Genomic DNA, 20,549 nt, shown 5'->3' with positions numbered 1-20,549 from the left:
TACATCCCTCACAAAACGTGACAGGAGGATGTGTCTGGAGAAATCCCTGGAGAGATGCACCAACCTGCTGCACAGCCTGAGCGCTCCAAGAACTCGTGTCCCAGAAGAGGTCACAGCTGCTGGCAGCTGGAGGCTGGCATTGCCCATCTGCCCACCTGTGCAGGGATGGTCAGGCCACGTGGTCCCTTGAGGCTCTCCTCATGGTGGTGAGGGAGCTGCTCACTTGGGACCACACTGGAAGGTGAGAAGCAGCTGAATGGTCTGGAGGTATTGCAATGCTCTTTTGGTGCAGAGGTGCTGGTGACACAGGAACTCCTCAGCTGGGAAAACATCTCTCGGGGGCACTGGAGGATTGCAAAAGGGAGGCTGAAACAGCTTGTATGACTGCAGGCTGCTGCAGAAAATTAAATATAATGCAACACAGTAGACAGCTTTATACGTTCTACTAACTTCATATTGGAATAATTTATTGCTGGATTCTACACAGCACAGGTGAAGTGCCAAACCTCCTCCAGTTCAGGTCCTTTCCAGAGGCCTTGGCATATAAGATACATCCAGTAGGAGTTAGCAGGAGCTGGAAATTTATTCTGGAGACTGTTCCAGCTATGTTAGAAGAGCAGATGGAGCCCTTACTCCTAGTTGCCTTTTGCCATGTTGGCACTGCTGGAGCACTCGCAAGGAAATACCAATCCAAAAAAGTGTTGAAGTTTCATGGAGACCGTTCAGCAAGTCTTTCTTTCAATGACCATGTGAGAGGTACTCCACATTTCTAGTCGGTTTGATTCACTGGGGCAGTGCTGACTGTGGAGAAGGTGACTTCCCACACACTCAGCGCCGGTGAAGTCATTGCCTGCTTCATCTACTGCTGAACAGTGGCCAACGCACCTCTGGGCTGAGCACCTGCAGGAAGAAAATGAGGCAATTCAGAGATTATTCATAGGTGTCTAACTGCAGTGGCTGCAAGTAGGAATGCTTGTGCTGCTCCTCATGCTCCTCTGCATCGAGGATGTGCTGGTACTCACGTTTGATGGATGATTACTCTTGGATGAGCTTGCTAATGGCTCCGGTCACCACACTCCTGAAGCTGATCTTCAAGATTCCTGAAAGAACCCATTAACACTGCATTAGAATCTCAATGGCTTTCATTCACTGAATTATTTAATTACTTAAATTTTTTAAACATATCAGAATACCTTCTAAGTCGAAGGTGACCTCTGGTCTTCTGTGAGAGGGGCTGACCTTGAGCGCGGTTCAGTATGCAGTTGCAGCCTTGGTTTTCTCTTCACACACAATCTCCCTACAGCACTCAGCCTTGTACCTTCAGAAAAAGGTGTTATTGAGGAAAGCAGCATGCTAAGTGGTTTTCTTTTCTTTGTGATTTATCCAAGTGCCTGTTTGCTCCCGCACGCTGTGAGTGGATAATAGCAGTTCTCAATCAAAGTTAAGATTACTAATGCTCGTCTGTGAAAAAATTAGTGTAGAAAAAAATAAAAAGAGGTTAATTATGGTGCTGATCTTACTATAGTTTGTCATGTCTTCATCCCTGCACCTCCGTGCAGCATTATTATATTGACTGGTTATTCCAGTCCATATCTCTGCTGAAACTGATGTAAGACAACTGCATCTGATACTCTGCTAAGATGGTGGAACTAGCGTAAAAAAAAAGGAGCCATGTAAATAACAACGGGAAAACAATGTTTTCTCAGACACTACGTACATCATCCAGTGACACTGACAATTCAACACTATGCTGACAGTGATTGGTACAGAATATTACGCTGTACTCCTCTTGAATACGTTTATAATAGTAAATGTTGCCTACCTATTTCCTCAGAGCTGGAAGCTGTTGAAATTATTTTGTACAGGATGTTGGAGTAGTCTGAAAAACAACTGAGTAACAACAGCTGCTACTCTTGCTTCAAGTTATTGACACTTCAGTGTTTGCTTGCAGTTTCAACACACACAGACAATATACCATTAATTCTCTTTTTCTAATTCTGCTCACCCCAGGGTCTTTTGTGACTCAAAGTTATGACTACTTTTTAGCTTTAGTCTGCTACAATTTTTTTTAAGACTAAAGGGGCAGAGAGCTGATTCCTTTCCCAGTCTTCTACTGAACACATTTAATTTATGGGAACAGGAGAACTAGAAAATGAGACAGCATTAGAGTTTCATATATGCACGTACAAGGTCATTTTTAGTTGAGACAGATGAACTTGATGGATTACACAGGGTCAAATTATATGCCTCAAATTATATGTATCAAATTATACGATGTAGTGATAGAATGGTTTGGCCAAGTCACTGTAGGCTCCTTATCTGAAAAGATCTTATATCAGGCAGCTGAAACCACTCTTGGGTACTTAATCAAAAACAGTCTAGTTTGCAGGGCTCATGAACACACATGGGTTACTGCTTAAATTACTCCATCTGTATGGTGAGAGTAACTCCAACGATTGCTTTTTACGTGGTCTGGGATCAAGTCACCCTTTATGGTCTCTGATACACTGGAGCCTTCGGCAGATGGATGAAGTTATCCTTTGAGTGCCTCGGGCCCAGTCAGAGCCCCATTGAAAACAGCTAGTTCCTTGTGGCGCCTTAGAGAAAGATTTGCAAATTGCAAAATCTACTCTTAAGATCTACTTCCGTCCAAAGACTGTTCTCGCCCATATTCTGGATGTCTTCGGTGTGCCTTTGTGATCTCTTCACAGTGCTACGTGGAAGCTTTGTTGTCACACTGGCTCCGGTTCACAGACAAGCAGACGTGTTCTGTTGACATCACTTCATACCTTCTTTCACAGGCCTAATACAAAGCTCTTGGCAGCTAGTGGAAAGATTTCTGTTTTTTCACAGATTTTGGAAGATTCACTCCCAAAGTCTCAAATCCTCCAACCCCCGTTTTCCCAAGAATCCTTGTTTGTTGGAGTCTTGCTGCAATATAAGCCTAAATTCAGAAAGTCTGAGCACAAGCCTAATGTGAGAAATGACATAATACTTTCAAAGGCAGTTCTTGTTTGTTTCCTTACTGAAAATTAGACACGTATTTATTCCTGGTGAATCACCCAATAAGTGTCTGCGCAGGGCCAGCATGGGTGTGGGCTCAGAGGCCAAGCTGTGAACCAAGCGTGCGAGGTGCTGCCCTAGCACTTACAAGTTCTGGGTGTGTTTGCCTCAGGAGACAAAAAGGGAGCTAAATTAATGCATGTGATCAGGCTCCCCTAAGACACTTCTTGCCTTAATTGTATTTGCACAGGAACAAAAACGAGTAGAAAGAAAACTGCTATTATCAGCACAGTTTGACATTCCCAGTGCATTAGCACATGAAATGATCTGGTGACAGAGGAAATAAGACATGAATTACTCTTAAAATTTTTTTTACAACAAATGGTAAGATGCTTCCACCTCAAAGGTGCAAAAACAACCTGTCAATGAAAACGAGGTTTACAACACAATTAATAACAAATGCATCAAATAATCAACCTAAAGTATTCAGCAGAACTGGCTTCAAACATGCCTCTTCATTTTCAGCTAGGGCACTATGACAACTGGGCTGCCTGTATACTATAGCAGCAGTCCTCTGCTTTTGCAGAGGCAGTACGGCTTCCCTGCTCAACCCACCAGTTTTTCTGAGTCCTTCAAAAATGTCCAACTTCATAATCCTTCTGGAGGCACTGCGGGCTGAAGCTGGATATCGTCCAGCTGTGGCAGTCATGCCCTCACTACATTTTGTCTCTGTGGCCCAACCATGATTTAATTTTATCCCACCAGCTCCTGAGGTACTGCTTGAGCAGGAAGCTGGTGGTCTGCCCTGGATATCTGAACAAGTCCAGGTGGGCAGAAATCAGCCACAACAGAGTATGGTGGTCTGCGAGACAGCTACGGCAGCCAGGTGTGCTGGCAGCAGCACACAACAGTTCCACTGTGTTCTGGATTAGGACTTCAACATCTTGATGAGATTTTAAATAGCTTTTACTGCCAACCTCACATTATACCCACCAAAGCCAGTGATTTATTTAATATACAACAGCTTTATTCAGAGATGTTTACCCACAGAGTGTGCCAGTCTGGAGGCACAGGAAAGGAGGTCACTTACAATTTATTTAATTTTATTTTCCGGTTATTTTCAGCAAAATTGTATTCAAAGTAACTTGGAGCTGTGCATAAAGGCTGATTATCAAACCCATCTAGGGGATTTAGTCACACAGCTGTGCATCTAAATCTCCTTAACCATGTTTCAACAGTCTTAAACACATAATGTTAAATTGGAGATTTTTGGATTATAAATGGTGAAATGGAAGAGAGAGTACCAGGGTTTGGAACTAAGCAAAGGTGTGAGAACACACTCAGACACGTGATATGAATTTTGGAGTTGTCCTATGCAGGGACAGAAGCGGGACTCAACGATCCCTTCCAACTCAGGACATTGTATGATTCTGTGAGGTTGTACCATGAATGGTAGCACGGAGGAAGGATCTCTTTGGCCTAAGAAAACCAAACAACATAGACTGCACCAGGCTTTATTAAGATCCCCAAGAAGCATGCACTAGAATACCAGCACCGCTCTTCAAAATACAACGTATTTTGCACCTGAAGATTTTGGAGTCTGACAGCTTTACACCTTTGGAAACAGTCATGGATGGCATGCTCTGCTCAGAATTGCTGTGACCTGCAGAAGCAGGAGGTGAGACCCAGAGCTGACACAGTTTCTTGATTAAGCTGAAACCAGCACAGTGGAGCTACCCTTTCTCACACAGACCCAGTCTCACAGCTTGGCTAGATTATTTTGATGTGTTTTCTCCACCCTGAGCATTTTAATTTCACTTGTAACAATCCCGTTTAGCTTGTAAACATAGTTGATTTTCTCTGCAGACTCCTGCAAAAGAAAAAAGGGGAGGAGAAAGCTTTCCAGACACTTGAGTGTACTGGAATCACTCAGGTACTGAAGTCAATACAAGGTACCAGCTGATAAGTGGGAGGCTTAAATGTTAAAAATCTCAAGGTAGCAAGGCAATGATTTGAAGGGGCCTTCTTTCTTCCGATTACTACTGGGAAAGGATGATATTACACTGAACCTTGTTAAGATGTAATATTCCCAACAGACAATAATTGATGCTAACACTAGTGTCAAACTGAAGATCTGAAAGGGACTAATTGCTTTTGCTGCTAGGAAGAACTTTTCATTTTGTCACTGCTTCAATACCTGAGCAATCCCATTCATCTTAAATGTCTGAATCCCAGCTCCTCTGCCTAATTTCTGCTGGGAATTGAGGGAAATAGCAAAACCAGCCACGCCAGCACTTACAGTAACTGAATTTCATGTCCTTATATCAATAGAGCGTCAAAACATTCTTGGCGCTCTTTTATACTTAAGTTTTAAGGAGCATGCAGTTAGAAGAAAGTAAGGGTCAAGGGAGCAGGGCGCCTCATGGTAGGTGCTGGTTTGGCCATGTGCTGCTAAGATGGGGTGTGAAGGATCCTACCCCCACCCTGCTGTATGAGGCAGTGGAGACATGCACAGGGCTAAATATGGGAGCTCAGAGGGCTGCTGGATCTGCCTGCTAGTGGGGAATTTCTCTCCTCTTCTGTAACACTGTTATTTGCTCAAGACAGAGGGGAGGTGCTCTTCCCTCCTGCTTCCATCTTGTTTCTCTAGAGGTTTCTGTTTGGTCCTTGCTCTCAGGCCAGAGGAGAGCAGTTAACCACTTCCCTTGAGCATCTTAGTCCATTAGCTCTGAAGCTCCAAGAAGTTAAGTGCTCAGGATTTTTGAGAGAACGCATCAAGAGAAACCATTACCGTACGCTTGAGAAAGAGCATCAGCTGGAAATGAGGGGGATTAACATAACCTCTACGCAGTGTTCAAGTGATCTTCCCTTACTTGATGTTTACTCTGCTCGAGTACTTCATTACAGAGATATCCCTGAACTATGTTGCAAAGAATGAGAGAGAAGCTGGATGAACAGTTTTCAAACAACATTTTACTCTGGAAGAACTTCATCAGACTGTTTAACAGCAACAAAAGGAAATAACTTTAATTGCTGAGATCTGGCAGGAGAGACATTAAACAGTATTTTTTTGTTTTCCACAATAAAAGGTGAGTTTTGGTAGCCTCCTTGAAGAACATGAGGATGCCACTTATGTGATGGTGTAAAAACACAGGACCAAATCACATTTGAAAAATACCATGCTGGAAGGAACCTTGGGAGATGATGTGACTTGTCCTCTTCATGAAGCAGGATTAGCCAGAGCACCACTAGTCTGAGAGTGCAGCCTGCATCTTCTCTTGCCCCGCTTTCTTCTCTTGTAGGCTTTCAGGATCTGCCTTCCCTGGGGATAACTGGCCTTGCAGGTTGCCTGCAAACAGTGACTGGACATCACAGGATCAGGGGAAAATGGAAGATATCCTCCTTGCAGAATACTGGGGTGGTTGAAAGTCCACCCAAACTCAGAATTGTGGAAAGAGAGGAAAAAACTAGAACTGACTGAGATCTCTGTCCTCTGCCTGGACATCCTGGAAAGACTCATTGCTCTGAGAAACCTTAAGAATAGAAGAACTAGAGGGCTGGTCCAACTAAACATCACCAGGGCTTCTCTGTGCAACCAAATCCAGACCCCTCCCTTGGTATAGTCCCAGAAGCAATGCTTTCTAGTAACTAGAGAAGGAGATATCTTTCAAAAAAATATCTGATGCTAAACATTTCCTACTTATGAGGACATTATCAGATTAACAGAATTTACAGGGGCTATTAAGAGAACAGAGCTCACATTTGATGCCCATCAGCACCAGAATACAAGGCTTTCTCCTTAGCTATGCTATGTTTGGCATGTGAAATGTCAGGAAAATGCAAGGTTTTTTGGGTCATGGGAAGCATTTATTAATGACGAGAGAAAGATACCTCAAGTTGCACCAGGGGAAGTTCAGATTAGATACCAGGAAAAAATTCTTCACTGAAAGGGTTATCAGGCACTGGCAGAGGCTGCCCAGGGAAATGGTTGAGTCACCATCCCTGGAGTTACTTAAAAGACACGTAGATGAGGTGCTCAAGGATATAGTTTAGCACTGGACAGGTATGGTTGGATTCTATGATCCTAAAGGTCTTTTCACACCAAGCAGTTCTATGATTCTATTCCATGGATGACATTGATTTGGGGGAAGAGTCTACAGGTGAAGGTATAGAGATCTCTACATGATCAGAGGTGCTCTGGTTCTTTCCGAAGGTCCTGGCTGCAGCCATATCCACTTGTGAATTTAGTACAAAGGATAATGCACCTGGGGACAAACATTAGCACAAGAAGGTTAACACTGGAAGGTGACTGGAAGTAGGTGACTGCATCAACATATGTGCCCAAATTGATAAGGAAGGAAAAGGTGTCCTAGACTAGAAATGGCTTCAAGGGAAATGTATGCCTAAAAGAGGAGTCAAAATCAGCATTTTTGGGTGTAATTCTGTAGCACACCTGACAGGTATGTAATATAAATTGAACACAGATCTTGAGGGATCAAAGAATTGGGTAAAGAGACCAAATTGAGTCTTGGAGATCTACTAGTAGTCAGTTGTTGAGGTACATTTCTGAAGACAATGTTGGTTCCACACGAACAAATTACTAGCCAGATCTCTACAATGACTATCTACACCTCTGTGTGTCCATGCAGAAATGCAAGGAACCATGAAGGTATTTTTGACAATTTAACTCAATCATTTTAAGCATGAGTAGATGGCAAGGATGTGGCCCTTTTCACCAAGCATAGCTTACTGACAATTTTCTTACTGTCATCTGGCTTCACTGTCCAATGTCTACTTTTACTTGCACTGTAGATTTCAAGCTCCTTTTGACCCCATAAGATCCAATGTGAGGGATCTCTCCATCTGCCAAAAAACATTAAAGCATAACTGAAAATTCAGACTGACCAATTTCCAGTATAATTTTCAAGATCATGCAGTATTGCTCAGCCTTGCACTGTACACAGCTTGAACCACACATGCAGGATTTCTTGCCTCATGGAACAGCATAAAGCATTCTATCTAATAGGGCTCAAAATTAGATCAACATTGGTACTACTGTACTAGATAGTGAAATTATTTAAAGGTTGTTACATTAAAAGGTCCATTAAGATATTTGTTGTTGAATCCACAATGTGAGCACTATGCTTAAAATAGTAAAAACAAAATTACTTCCATGCTTTGCTTGCTGAAGACATTTAAATACCATAATATTACAAAACAGTTCCAGAGAAATCACATTTTTTTGAAAATGAACTATGATATTAACAGTATACTAAGTTAAATACACAGAGGAGGGACGTATTACATGCACTCATAATATCTTAAACAACCTTATTCCCCCCCCGAATAATGTCCATTGGTTAGAAAACAATAGATTGGCTATGAAACAATGGAAATTTTATCCATGAAAATGCTACCCTCCCATTAAGATCATCACTCAGCTCAGAGCATGCTGCCTGCAAGCTTCTCAGGTATAAACCTATCAGTAAATAAGGACTATTTTACTGTGGCTCTTACCCTTAGGAGAATGTCTTATTAAATAGTTGATTAGAATGTGCTGCATGCTATCAAACAAAAAAGAGAAGCTCAAATTAAGCTACACTGTGAAAATTAAACCAAGAGATAAGATAAATGCTAGCCTCTGCATTTTTAACCTGCTTTTACATTTTACAGTTGAAGTTAAAGCTCCAAAGACTTGGGCGGTAACAGCTCTACTGCTTGCTCCTTACTGCTGTGCTACACTCTCCCTTGCAGCTGGAGGTCCCGGAGGTCCCAAGGAACAGGTGCACGGCACATGAGCTCCCTGTGTAGTATCAGGCTGCTCAGTGGCACAGGAGCTGGTCATGCCCTGGGGCAATGAAAGAATAAGAAGAGGAGGCAACTCAGTGTTATTCACTTTTGGGAATCTGCTTTAGTCAAGGATCCAAACTCTCGTTTTTCTACTCATCATCTGACCCTGGCTGCTCAGGAACTGCACTTTCACTCCTGGCTTTTTCCAGTCCTCCTGTGACGCCCAGGCAGAAGCATTGGCAAAGGACAGCCAGGGTGGATATGGCCATGGAGAACAATGAGGTACTTGTTTCTTGGACATAAGTTTCACAGAGCAGTGTTGAGTGAGGGCAGAAGATGGTGATGAATACCAGTGCACCCTGACTATGACAGAAAGCTACAGGGTCATTTTCAGTGTGACACAGACTGGATCTCATATACACAGTATGCAAAAACTCCTTAGCATCTGAACAGGTTGGGAATAAGCCTGCATTTGGCTCTCTGCACACTTGCTTAATTCCTCAGACTATAAAGGAACCAGAATAATAGCATTTTCCCTTAGAAAACAGCCTCAGCAACCAGAAAACAAATAAACTTGCCTAAACAAAGCTAAACTTTGTAATAGGTGTGGAAGACATTTAAGTAATATTTCTTCCTGTATCTCATTATATATTAATAATTTGGTTATGTTCTCAGCAGTTCCCAGATAATTATTGGCTCCAGTGGGCATTGACAGTGCCTAAGGGGTTGTGAACAAACCCCGAAAGCACATACAGTTAATTTGTATAGATAGCAGGAACTCAGGAAAATTGGCATGATTTTTTTCTTCCAATATACTGCTGTGATTGCGCCAAATCTTTACCTCTCCCCTGGATGTGGTATCTGGACTTTGCCTTTACTCTGGAGTTAAGCTTTCTTGGTAATGCAAAGCAGTACCTTAACATAAGCCTCAAGCTGAGTTCCCTACCTGAGCTTGGCTGTCCCTAGGGCTTGGCCAGGAGTTTCTCACCTCATTTCTACACTTGTTCTTGCTGCTGGCTTTTCAGCGGCATTGGGCAGGTTTCTCTGCCAGCACTTATTAACAGGAACACTTAACAGAAATGGCATGGTTATAAGTTTCCAAACACCCATGAGGTGCTTTTTGACAGCTAGCTAAGAAAGTTGCAAATACCTCCATCAGTAAATCCCAGTATACCTCTCCATTGCCCACCCACATATCCAACATGCCTCAAAGCAATCAGTCTCTAAATCTCCTGTGTATTGCTGATCTGGTTTTCTTTCTGATATGGTTTTTCCTCCTGTATGAGATACTGTAAGCCTCTTTCTCTTATGCTTTTTTTTCCAGCAGTGTTTGAAAGCAGTTCTTCTACTCTCAAATACTCATGAAAACAAGGAAGCTTTGCTTTTTTAGCATGTGTTTCCTTTTAGTAACTTAATATACATGTTAAATCATAAGTCAGAGCCTATAAACAACACGGAAAACTGATATTTTGACACCAAATACTGTATCTTTTTCAAAGCGACAATTGGACAATCGATAAAAAGTGTCAATTGCCACTTGCTATGAGAAGATTTCAGAACAAATTTGGCACCCTTGCTGTTAACTGAAGATTTCTCCCTCTTTTGCAGACACTTCTGTGCCTACTAGGGAGAAGAGAAAGTCTGCATTTGCCTCAAACTTTTCAGGACAGAGACAGCCACAACAAACAGGTTAAATGCAGGGGCTTGTGTCACTTCTTTAATAATGATAAGAAAAATTGCATGTAGAGGTTTCTCTAATTTTTGGTGCCAAACTTCTCCACAACTGGAAGCAATTAGGTCTGTAGTTCCTGACCCCAAACCGAAGATCCTGCATTTTCGATCCATGAGACCGTATGGAGGCTCAGCCAGGCAGTGCAACCCAACCATGGGAGACCTTCTGTCGCCAGTACCCAAGCACGAATAATAAAGATTTTGGATAACTACTATTTCTCATACTAAAATAAGAGTTTCCAACTACTTCCATTTTGGGGGTTTGTTTTGTTCTCCTCTGCAAGAGGTGGGCTTTTTCTTTTATGTCTATGCATTATCTGACACAAGTGGAAAACATCCACAAAAGCAGATCATGGATTTCCTGATAGGAAAAAGCTCAAATAGCTAACGAGACCTACCCCTCTTCTCTTCCCTGTGTCTAATGGCTTAGCTTTTTCAAGGACCCGTGGGAGGAATTCAAATATGGACAAGATGATCACTGTTTTTCAGAGGAACACTCTGTGTGCTTTAATATCCCTGAAAGCCGTCCTAACACTCAGCAAGCAGATGCTGTGTAAAATGCAGCCCAGAGAAAGGCTCATACACATACAAGAGGAAACGGCAATTGTAACCCCTCAAGTGAGTGCTCTATTCATATCAGCCCATAATGCATAATTTGTCAAACTACTCAGGATTTTCGGATCTTTTTTTCAGTTCAGGGAACAAAACCAGTGATGATCTGGGCTTTCAATTCAGGAGGATAATGTCCAGCGTAATTTGATTTTTAGCTGCCTCTTACTGCATGGGATTCACACACTGTGCAAAGCAGCTTTAATCAAATATTTACAGTACTGTAAGACTGCTTGGCTAGTCTGTGCTAGTCTACGCTAGTCTACAAAATATAATAGCTACAAAGTCATTAGTCTGGGCAGTAAGAGAAAGGTGGATACTTGACTTTCACAACTCAGGGAAATGTGAATTGCATGGAAAACCATCTGAGCAGCTGTACAGCACAGCTCTCACAACCAGATGCATGAAACAGAGCTGGGTGAATGGGCATACCTGGCTGGACCACTGCACTCTGGTCAGAGCTGTCACATGCTGCTCTGACCCTCAGAAGTTTGGAGGGATCAGCTGGAAAACACCTAGTAAAGAAAAAGTATGCATGCCTGTTTGTGTGACCTATTTGACTCTGTCATCTCCCAAGTGACAGAGGACAGGACAAGGGGGAATGGTCTGAAGCTCTGCCAGGGGAGGTTCAGAACTACCTGAAAGGAGGTTGTGGAGAGGAGGGAGCTGGCCTCTTCTCCCAAGTGACTGAGGACAGGACAAGGGGGAATGGCCTGAAGCTCCGCCAGGGGAGGTTCAGGTTGGATATCAGAAAAAAATTCTTCACGGAAAGAGTCATTGGGCACTGGAACAGGCTGCCCTGGGAGGTGGTCGAGTCACCTTCCCTGGAGGTGTTTAAGGAACGGGTGGATGAAGTACTTAGGGACATGGTTTAAGGGAGTGTTAGGAGTGGTTGGACTCGATGATCCAGTGGTTCCTTTCCAACCTGGTGATTCTATGATTCTATTTCAGACCTCATTCAGTTTCCAAACTGGGTGCTAACTACTGAACCTAACCTGCTCAGCACTTTGAGAAGTCTTTTGTTTTGTTATTTCAGTGCTATGATGAAGTGTCTTGGTAAATAAATCAAAATTAAGTTATTGGCTGCATGAATGAGTGAATTATGCCTATGCATTACCACTACTCGCTCCTGTGACTGGGTCTCACTGAGCAGCCACCTCTGTTTTTGCACCTTTGGATTTGCTGGGATGTGAAGTTAAATCACAGCACAGATAAAATTTTGCTAAGCTCCAAATATTTCCCTTCATGTGAAACTTCACATATAAAAGAAATGCTACCACTGAAAAGCATTAGTGCAAGAACACAGTGATGTCAATTGGAGGTTGTCTGTTTCAAAATTAAGATATTACCTATTTGACTGGCAGTCATTGCGCACTTACAAGTCAGAAAACCTAGTTAAAGCTCAGCCCCCTATGAAATGCTTTCTAGGAGAAAAAGGAAAGATTTTCATCAACGAAATGCTTAAAGCAAGGCACAAAACATTCAATTCAGTGAAACACAGTGTAGTGGAATTGTTCTGGCAATTTACATGTAAGCTCTGAGTTAGTGCTTTCAGGCAGGCAATAATTCCACATAAGCATCCCTGATAACACAGGATCACAAATCTCTTTCTGAATGGTATTTTTCGATTTATGTGCTTGGCTTTAAATTCCCCTTCTGTAGAAGAGACACTTACAGACAGAAGCAGCCCAGGACACAACCCATGGAGCACAGTTCAACACAGTATTTTGCTATGTAGGCCATCATTTGCACAATCCTATACTAGTTTGCAATAGGTTTTCAAATGTGTATTTTAAATGGGTGTTTCAAAATCCCCTCCCCCCCCAAAAAAAAAAGGGAAAGAGCAGGGCAGGTAGCAATCACTCTCTGGAGCAGCAGATAGCCTGACAGCCTTGTTTAAAAAAAAAAAAAAAAGTAAATCAGAGCAAATAATATCTTAATAGGAAAATCTATCTAATTTAGCTTGTGGGGAGAAATAAATTAATCTGAAAGTAAATAAACGTATTGGTTGTTTCCTCTATAAATATCTTTTTTTTCTTTTGCTGCTTGTGCTATAAATACGAAACAAAATCTCCTTTCCAAACAGATTAAAAAGGACAGGTCTGGAGCCGATCAGTGTATTTGGGCACCGGACAGAAAGTGGAAAACACAAAACCACCCAGAAGCACCAAGAGGGTGTCTAGACGGACAGAAAAGAGCCAAGGGCTCAGGTGGCCCATGCTGGAGCTGGGGCTTCCTGACCTGGGGAACTGGCTAAGTGCTGCTCTTCTCCTCTGAAAGGCTCCACTGAAGAGATACACTTCACCTGAGACGCAGGTTTGGAAGGGTGGACCTTTCTTACCCTTATGTGACTTCTGGCTCTTCAATTACCATAAATTAGTAAATCAACTAGCAGCATAATTAGAAGCTGTCCGCACAATATCCATCCAGGACATCTACACTTGGGAAGTCTTGCAAGGCAAGGGTGATGCTGGAGGTTTCGATGTAGCCTGAAGCCATGATGTGTGGCCAGAAGTGTGAAGGAGGAGTTTCCAATGGTAGCAATGGAGTGGCAATGCCATGGACTAGCAATATGCTTCCATTTCTAGCTTTTCAATCATATTTCGTGAGGCACTGATGACTTTGTGTCTTTGAAAGCAGTGCAGAGACTGAATAATGGTTTGGGTGTAACAAAAAAACCCAAACAACCTCCTTAGTTTAGGCCCCCAGACAGATCCCAGGGAGGACAGTACAAGCTTCTGTGACAAACAAATATTTGATTTGCCTGCTCTTGGGAAAGATATCCCTTTGGCTTCCCACGAGAGTGGGGCTGGGCAGGGAACTGCTGTTCCCCAAGTCCTGTGGGCCCTTTGAGGGAAGTGCTCAGCAATGGGCACTTACAGGTGACAGTCAAGAAAACCCTGGCAGCAGGGAGCAGACTTGTGCCGTGGGCCCAGTGGTGGGATGAGGAGCTTTCCCCATGGGTCTGGGGTGAGTGGGTAGACTCTGCACAACCCAAGAAGCAGCTAGCTCGGCAAAAGGATCCAACCAGCAAAAGAACCAGAAGAGGAACCAGCGTTCGGAAAGCCCCAGCAGCAGCCGCAGCCTTTGTGATTGCTATGTGTAACACTAAGCCTTGTCTTTAACAGGATGGCCTTAATTTTGGCCTTTTGGCTCCCTGTTCCCATTCTGGATGTGAGGGAACAGGAGCAAAAAGGGTAGTTCCCTGTGAGCAGAGGAGCTGAATGTTGGGGCTGATCAATGCTCTACTTCCTTTTCTAAATAATCTACACACCCAAACAGTTGTGCCCAGACTGACTCTGCTCCCCATGGGACTAAGGAGAAAGATCTCTTTGTAGTAGGAGCTCCTTGTAACAAAAGCACCTGTCCCAAGTGCCCTCAGGCCTGGGATGTTTTACAACACCCTGTGACTCTTTCAGTGCTGTCTCCTTGCCCAGATCTAAGCACAACTGCTACTTTGGACGTCTTTGAGCCTTTAGAAACTTTCCCTGTGTGGAGTTTCTTGGTAGCCCAGTCCCAGGGTTATACCAGAGTTTGAGCCCATTCTGGCCACATGGGGAACACAACTCCCTCTTGGAGCAGTCTTGTATAGATCTGAAGACTATTAGTTCTGCTACAGTTCACTTTTCAAGTTAAAGAACCCGATTAATCCCTTTTGGACCATGTTTTTAAGCCGTTCCCTCTGTCCTTACCAAGTAGCTGAGAAACCTTGTCCCAAGTGGCACAGTTCTCCAGCTGAGACCTCACTGATGCTAAGCTGCAGGACCAAATCCCTCTATGTATTTTGTAGGGTACAATCCTCCTTGTGCACACCTGTGAGATATCTGCCTTTTTCTCAGCACTGCTTATTTCTGCAGAAGTTCTACCAGGTGAGCCACTTCTCATCCTACATTTGTGTACAGGATTATTTCCAGCTCAGAGTGGTGCTTCCTACCTGGCTTTCCTGAACCCACTTTTGCAGATCACATCTCCATTCACCTCAGCTACATTGAAATTCTGATCTCAGCTGCACCTGCTGAATTTCCTACCACAATGTCCTCCACAGACCCCACATTTGTACCTGTCAAGTATGTAAAAATGTACAAAAGGGCTAATCCACCAGCGGCTTGCAGAAGCAAAACCTTGGGCGGGTAGTTAACTTTTACCCGGGTCAAACCTGTTTAATCTATGAGGGCTGCTCATAAGCAGCCGTATTTACATACTTGAGTGTGTGGAGAATAAGTGCGGGCTGTTTTAATACACTGTTCACTGTATTAAGAAGAACCAGAATGTTATTTTCAGTCAAGTTATGCCAAGAATTAGTTTGACAGAGTTAATGTAATTAAATGGAGAAGAGTTTGGCCTGGAGACCTTTTTCTTTATCATTGTGTCTTCCCAGTGTTTGATCAATGGTTCTTCAAATAGCTTTGAACTAAGTTGAGGCTTTTCTCACTGTTTGCTTTAAGATATTTTTCCCCTTTTTAATATAAAAGGCTACTCCCTTTGTGTCCCAGAAGAGACCCTCCTGTCCTAAACATACCACTTTTATAGGGAGGTCTTGCTAAATCCAAACTGCTCAGTCAGAAGAGGTGCAGCTGTTGAGCTCTGCTTCTACATACTCGTGATTCCCAGCAAAGGGCACCAAGATTTCAACAGAAATATCAGGATCAGGGGAACATGAGATTTAAAGTGAACATCCACTCTCTTTAGGTGGCCACTTGGTGAAGCTAGTGGGTTTTACAGGTGAAGAAAAAACCCAACAAAGTCTCAAGGAACATCAGCAACAGGTTAAAGCTCAGAGCTGCTAAACCAACATTGCCTCTGCCTGAATCCTTCTGAAGTTGTCAAAGAACAATAGAAGCAAAAGTGCATCTTAACTTTCTCTGAGCTCTTAAAGCAGATGTGCTTATCTGCTCTCCTGAAAAGAAATAGAAGATACCCAAGCACACAGGCGATTTCAGCACGCACAGGACTTTGTCAGCAGAACAAAACCAGGGAACACTTAAGTATAATTGTCTCTGATTTTTGCCAGAACCAAAGAATACCTTGCAGAAGAATCAAGCTATTTAGGAAGAAATTATACTCTTTGGACATCTTAATTATATAATGTTCTCTTTTTTGTGCTGGGAAGTGCTCTGGCTCCTGACAATCTTTTATGTATTTGATGCTTGCAAATGAACTGCAGATCATAGTTTGATGAATGAACGCAGAATCTCTTGGTTTTTAAATTGAGTTGATCATGTAATAGCTGACCCTGTGGGTCCCAAAGTTTGAGAGATGACTGAAATGCAAAGGTAGGCTGAAACCAGCCCATGGCCATAGAGGGCTACTGGTTCTTTTGAGGCTGTGATGTGCATTTTGGGATGAACTCAAGAACAGCTCACTGAGTACTTGCAGACCTCCTAAAATCACACAAAAAAAATCCACAGAACCGCTCATTTCCCAGTTCTTGTGCAGGGAAGCTGGCGATGCTGTTTAATCCATGATTTCCCTGAACAGTCTGCCTTGAACTTTTGAATGAGGATGATTCATGTGACTGAATGCTTCTAAGAGCAGTACTTAACCCTGGTTTTGGAAAGCACAGAAGCACATGTTTGCCTTCAGCTGCTGAGTAATTCCACTGAAGCTCATGGCACCTAAGCCCTCACTTGACTTAAACAAGCACTTTGCTGAGTGGAAGCCTTACTTACGTGTTTCTCTATGGGAAAGCAGCGAAGTTTTTGTCTTATCAGCGTTGCAGATTTAGTGGCGTTTTTTAAGTTAGAGCCCCAATTTTCTGAACGTATGACTTCAAGCAAATTCCAGCCTTGTTCTTTTAAAACTGAAAATTTCGGGAGTTTTTCAATAAGATTCCCAGCCACAGGAAATACATAAACACAAACAAAACGTGCCATGCTTTTAATAGTTTGTTATTTAGAGAAAGTGTGGATGCAAATCACATATGTCGAGTGTAAGGTTGGTTATAAACGATACAATGAACCAGTTCTGTTGTCTGCCCACCACCTCTCTCTATATGTATCTATACCCCTCATCTGTGCCCAAGAAGAGGTCTCTATTCCACCCGATGCGCATTTTGCCTCGCAGGGACTAACAGGTGGACGGACAGTCCAGCAGCGGCATTTCACGCCCGCGGAGTTCCAGCCCCGAAGCGAGGAGCACAACCTCCATTGTACAGCGCTGATAATAACTGTTATCACACCTTATGCCACGCAGCCCCCATCCAGGCGTGGGAAAGCAGAGGGCAGAGACCTACCCGTTCCACCCATTGAAAGAAAAGGGCGAAGCACCTTTAGGGACGACCTCACCGCATTCCCAACCGCGAGCGAGGATGCCCCGACAGCCCGGGATAACCCCTCTGCTGACCGGGACCCGGGGAAGCCGCGCTCGGCTCCACCCCTCCGCGCATCCCTCGGCGCATCCCACCCGCACGGACCCCTCCGGGACCTCCGCGAGGAGAACTCAGGGAGAACTGAACCTGCTGCCCGCTCGCCCCTCCGGCAGCGCCTTTCCCCCTCTCGGCCCGTCCATTCGGAGCAGCAGCGGGCGATGCCACCGCTCCCTCCCGCAGCCCCAGGCACTCACCTGGGCTCCGGCGGCCGCGGCTCCCGTTACCCCCTGCTCCCCACCGGCTCCTCGCAGCACGGCAGCTGCCGAAATGCCCCGCTGCCCCCCCGCCACGGGATTTATGGGCGGCAGCGGTGCGAGGGCGGGGGACACACCGCGCACAGGCGCTTCTGGGCGGCTGCGGGGAGAGACCGCTGCCTCTCCGCCCTCCTGGGCGGGGGGAGGAGGGGCCGGGCGGGGGGTGGATGCTGGGGCTCCGCTCCGCTCCGCTCCTCGCTGGTGGGACCGGCTGGAGGGAAGGATGCTGTGTCTCCGTTCCTCTCCACGCTTAGCAGGGCTGGGAGGAGGGGAGGATGCTGTGGCTCCTCTTCACTCCTCTCCGCACTCGGTGGGGCCGGGCGGAGGGAAGGATGCTTGTGGCTGCGCTCCTTTCGGCTTCTCGCTGGGGAGACCGGGCGGAGGGGAGGATGCTCTAGCTCCTCTCCGCTCTTCTCCGCACTTGGCGGAGCTGGGAGGAGAGGAGGATGCCGTAGCTCCGCTCCTCTCCGCTCCTCGCTGGTGGGACCGGGTAGAGGGGAGGATGCCGTGGCTCCTCTCCGCACCTGGTGAGGCTGGGAGGAGGGGAGGATGCTGCGGTTCCGCTCCTCTCCGCACTCGATGGGGCCGGGTGGAGGGGAGGATGCTGTGGCTCTCCTCTGCTCCTCGCTGTTGGGACCGGGCGGAGGGGAAGATGCTGTAGCTCCTCTCCGCTCCTTTCCGCACCGGTGGGACCGGGCGGAGGTGGGGATGCCGTGGCTCCTCTCGGCTCCTCGCTGGGAGCGGGCGGAGCGGAGGATGTCGTGGCCCCGTGGCCGCTCCCGCCAGGGGGCATCGCCGCCCGCCGGCTCCGGGCACGGCGGGGCCTGAGGAGCCCGGGGAGCGACCCCCGCGCCGCCGCTCCCCGAGCTTAAGGACCGCCCTGCCGAGGGGCCGGAGCCGCGCCCCGAGGCTGCGGGGAGGGTCGGACCCCGCTGCGCCTCGGCACGGGCCGCTTGGAGGGCTGGTGTGTCCGCAGACACGGCTCTGCCTGCGGCCGGGACCTGCGGGGCTCGGCTGGAGGGACTGTCTGGACACCGGGAGAGCCTCTCCTCTCAGCCCGTCCCCAAGCGCCCTTCGCTGACCCGCTTTGGAGAGGAGCTCCTGGCCCCGGCAGGGCTGGAGCGACAGCCGTGTGGATTTGTGGGCTCGCTCTGTGGTTGTAGCGTTGCACTCCCGCCGGGTGAAGGCACAGAAGGGAGAATCACTCCGTTCTGCATTGTACACCATGCACAGAGTGATATAAAACCTACAGGAGCGTCACACAGAAAGTCTAGATACCATTAATGACTCAAAATGGCTTTTCCCTCTGAGAGTGACATAGTTTCTACTAGCAATGCTTACTTTATCAGATACAATTTTGATACTATATTTTCTGCCAAAATAGATAGAATGGAAGCTTCCCCACATACTAATTTAGGTAAAAATGCCACGAGAGAGTCTTTAAACGTTCCTGCTTTTCTAAGGAAAGATGGGTGCATGGAATGCAAGAAAAACAAGAAGAGTGGAAGAACCTCTACTTTGCCTAAGGAAGTTATTTCTAATCAGAAATTATGTTTGCACAGCTTTATGAACTTTTGTTTTAATGTGGAGTGTTGCTGATTTAAAAATCCCTTCACTAATTCTCTGTTGCTGTCTTTCCTGCTTACGAAAGGAACAAATAAAAGAAACAGATCTCCTGTCCCCGTGCTTTCTGGTGAAATGTGTCCAAGATTGCTGGAGTGCTCCATGGTCTGAAATGAGAGCGGGAGATGGCACAGACCAAGAAAAGCAAAAATCTCTGGATGTTATTAATCATGTGGTAATACCCTCTTCAAATTTTGAATAACAAAGGAATGAGATTTCCAAGCATTCTTTTTTATGGTCACGGGTGCCGAAGAGAATTTCTGTCTCAGACTTCCTGTAGTATTTCTGATATCTCTTACTTATCCATCCACAAGAAGGATGTTGAGGCTCTGGAGCATGTCCGGAGAAAAGCAATGAAGCTGGTGAGGGGGCTGGAGAACAAGTCTGACGAGGAGCGGCTGAGAGAGCTGGGGTTGTTTAGCCTGGAGAAGAGGAGGCTGAGGGGAGACCTTAATGCTCTCTACAACTACCTGAAAGGAGGTTGTGGAGAGGAGGGAGCTGGCCCCTTCTCCCAAGTGACAGGGGACAGGACAAGAGGGAATGGCCTGAAGCTCCGTCAGGGGAGGTTCAGGTTGGATATCAGAAAAAAATTCTTCACAGTAAGAGTCATTGGGTACTGGAACAGGCTGCCCAGGGAAGTGGTCGAGTCACCTTCCCTGGAGGTGTTCAAGGAACAGGTTGATGAAGTGCTTAGGGTCATGGTTTGAGGGAGGTTGGACTCAATGATCCAGTGGGTCCTTTCCAACCTGCTGATTCTATGATTCTACTTTTGCTTGGGGTCTGGAGGAGATGGAAAAACTGCTGTGTTCTCATACGATGTCAGCTATAACAGGGCCACAATCTTCAGTGGGACCATTGCCATGATGGTCAGACAATGAAAACTGTAAGATGTATTTATTTATTTAGATGTGTGCATGACTGAACAAAACAACTTGCTGTGCAACTCCATTCTGGCATGTGTCTCGAGCAGTGACTCTCCATCTCACTTGTCCTCCCCTAACATACTGCAGCTACAGGTCAAACAAACTTCCAGGAGCAGGACGTGACTGCAGCAGTCACATTCATCACATGGGAAGCTCACCGTCCAAGGTCTCTGACAATGAAAATACAAATTTGAAAACCAGAAGCAATATTATGCAAATGTTAAGGAAGGAAGGATTTAAACTGAGACA

General features: G+C 45.3%; 1 protein-coding gene across 7 annotated transcripts in view; it reads right to left on the bottom strand.

The window, feature by feature from the left end:
• HTR1E (5-hydroxytryptamine receptor 1E) overlaps window positions 1-17,857 on the bottom strand; it is a 42,180-nt gene extending 24,323 nt beyond the window's left edge. For 3 of the 7 annotated variants that reach the window (XR_008449140.1, XM_054062775.1, XM_054062777.1), the window contains exons 1-3: window positions 17,695-17,857; window positions 1,023-1,318; window positions 65-900 (exon numbers count right to left, since the gene is read on the bottom strand). The gene's annotated coding sequence lies outside the window, so the exon portion shown is untranslated. Of the gene's footprint in view, window positions 1-64; window positions 901-1,022; window positions 7,867-17,694 lie in introns of those variants that run through there. The other 4 variants (XM_054062781.1, XM_054062778.1, XM_054062776.1 and 1 more) reach the window with 3 other exon arrangements.
• Window positions 17,858-20,549: the final 2,692 nt, after the last annotated feature.

The sequence above is a fragment of the Cuculus canorus genome, chromosome 3, assembly GCF_017976375.1.
Source record: "Cuculus canorus isolate bCucCan1 chromosome 3, bCucCan1.pri, whole genome shotgun sequence".
Classification (NCBI taxonomy): Eukaryota; Metazoa; Chordata; class Aves; order Cuculiformes; family Cuculidae; genus Cuculus; species Cuculus canorus.
Note: the sequence above shows the minus strand (reverse complement) of the source record. Positions and strands in the feature narration are given on the sequence as shown.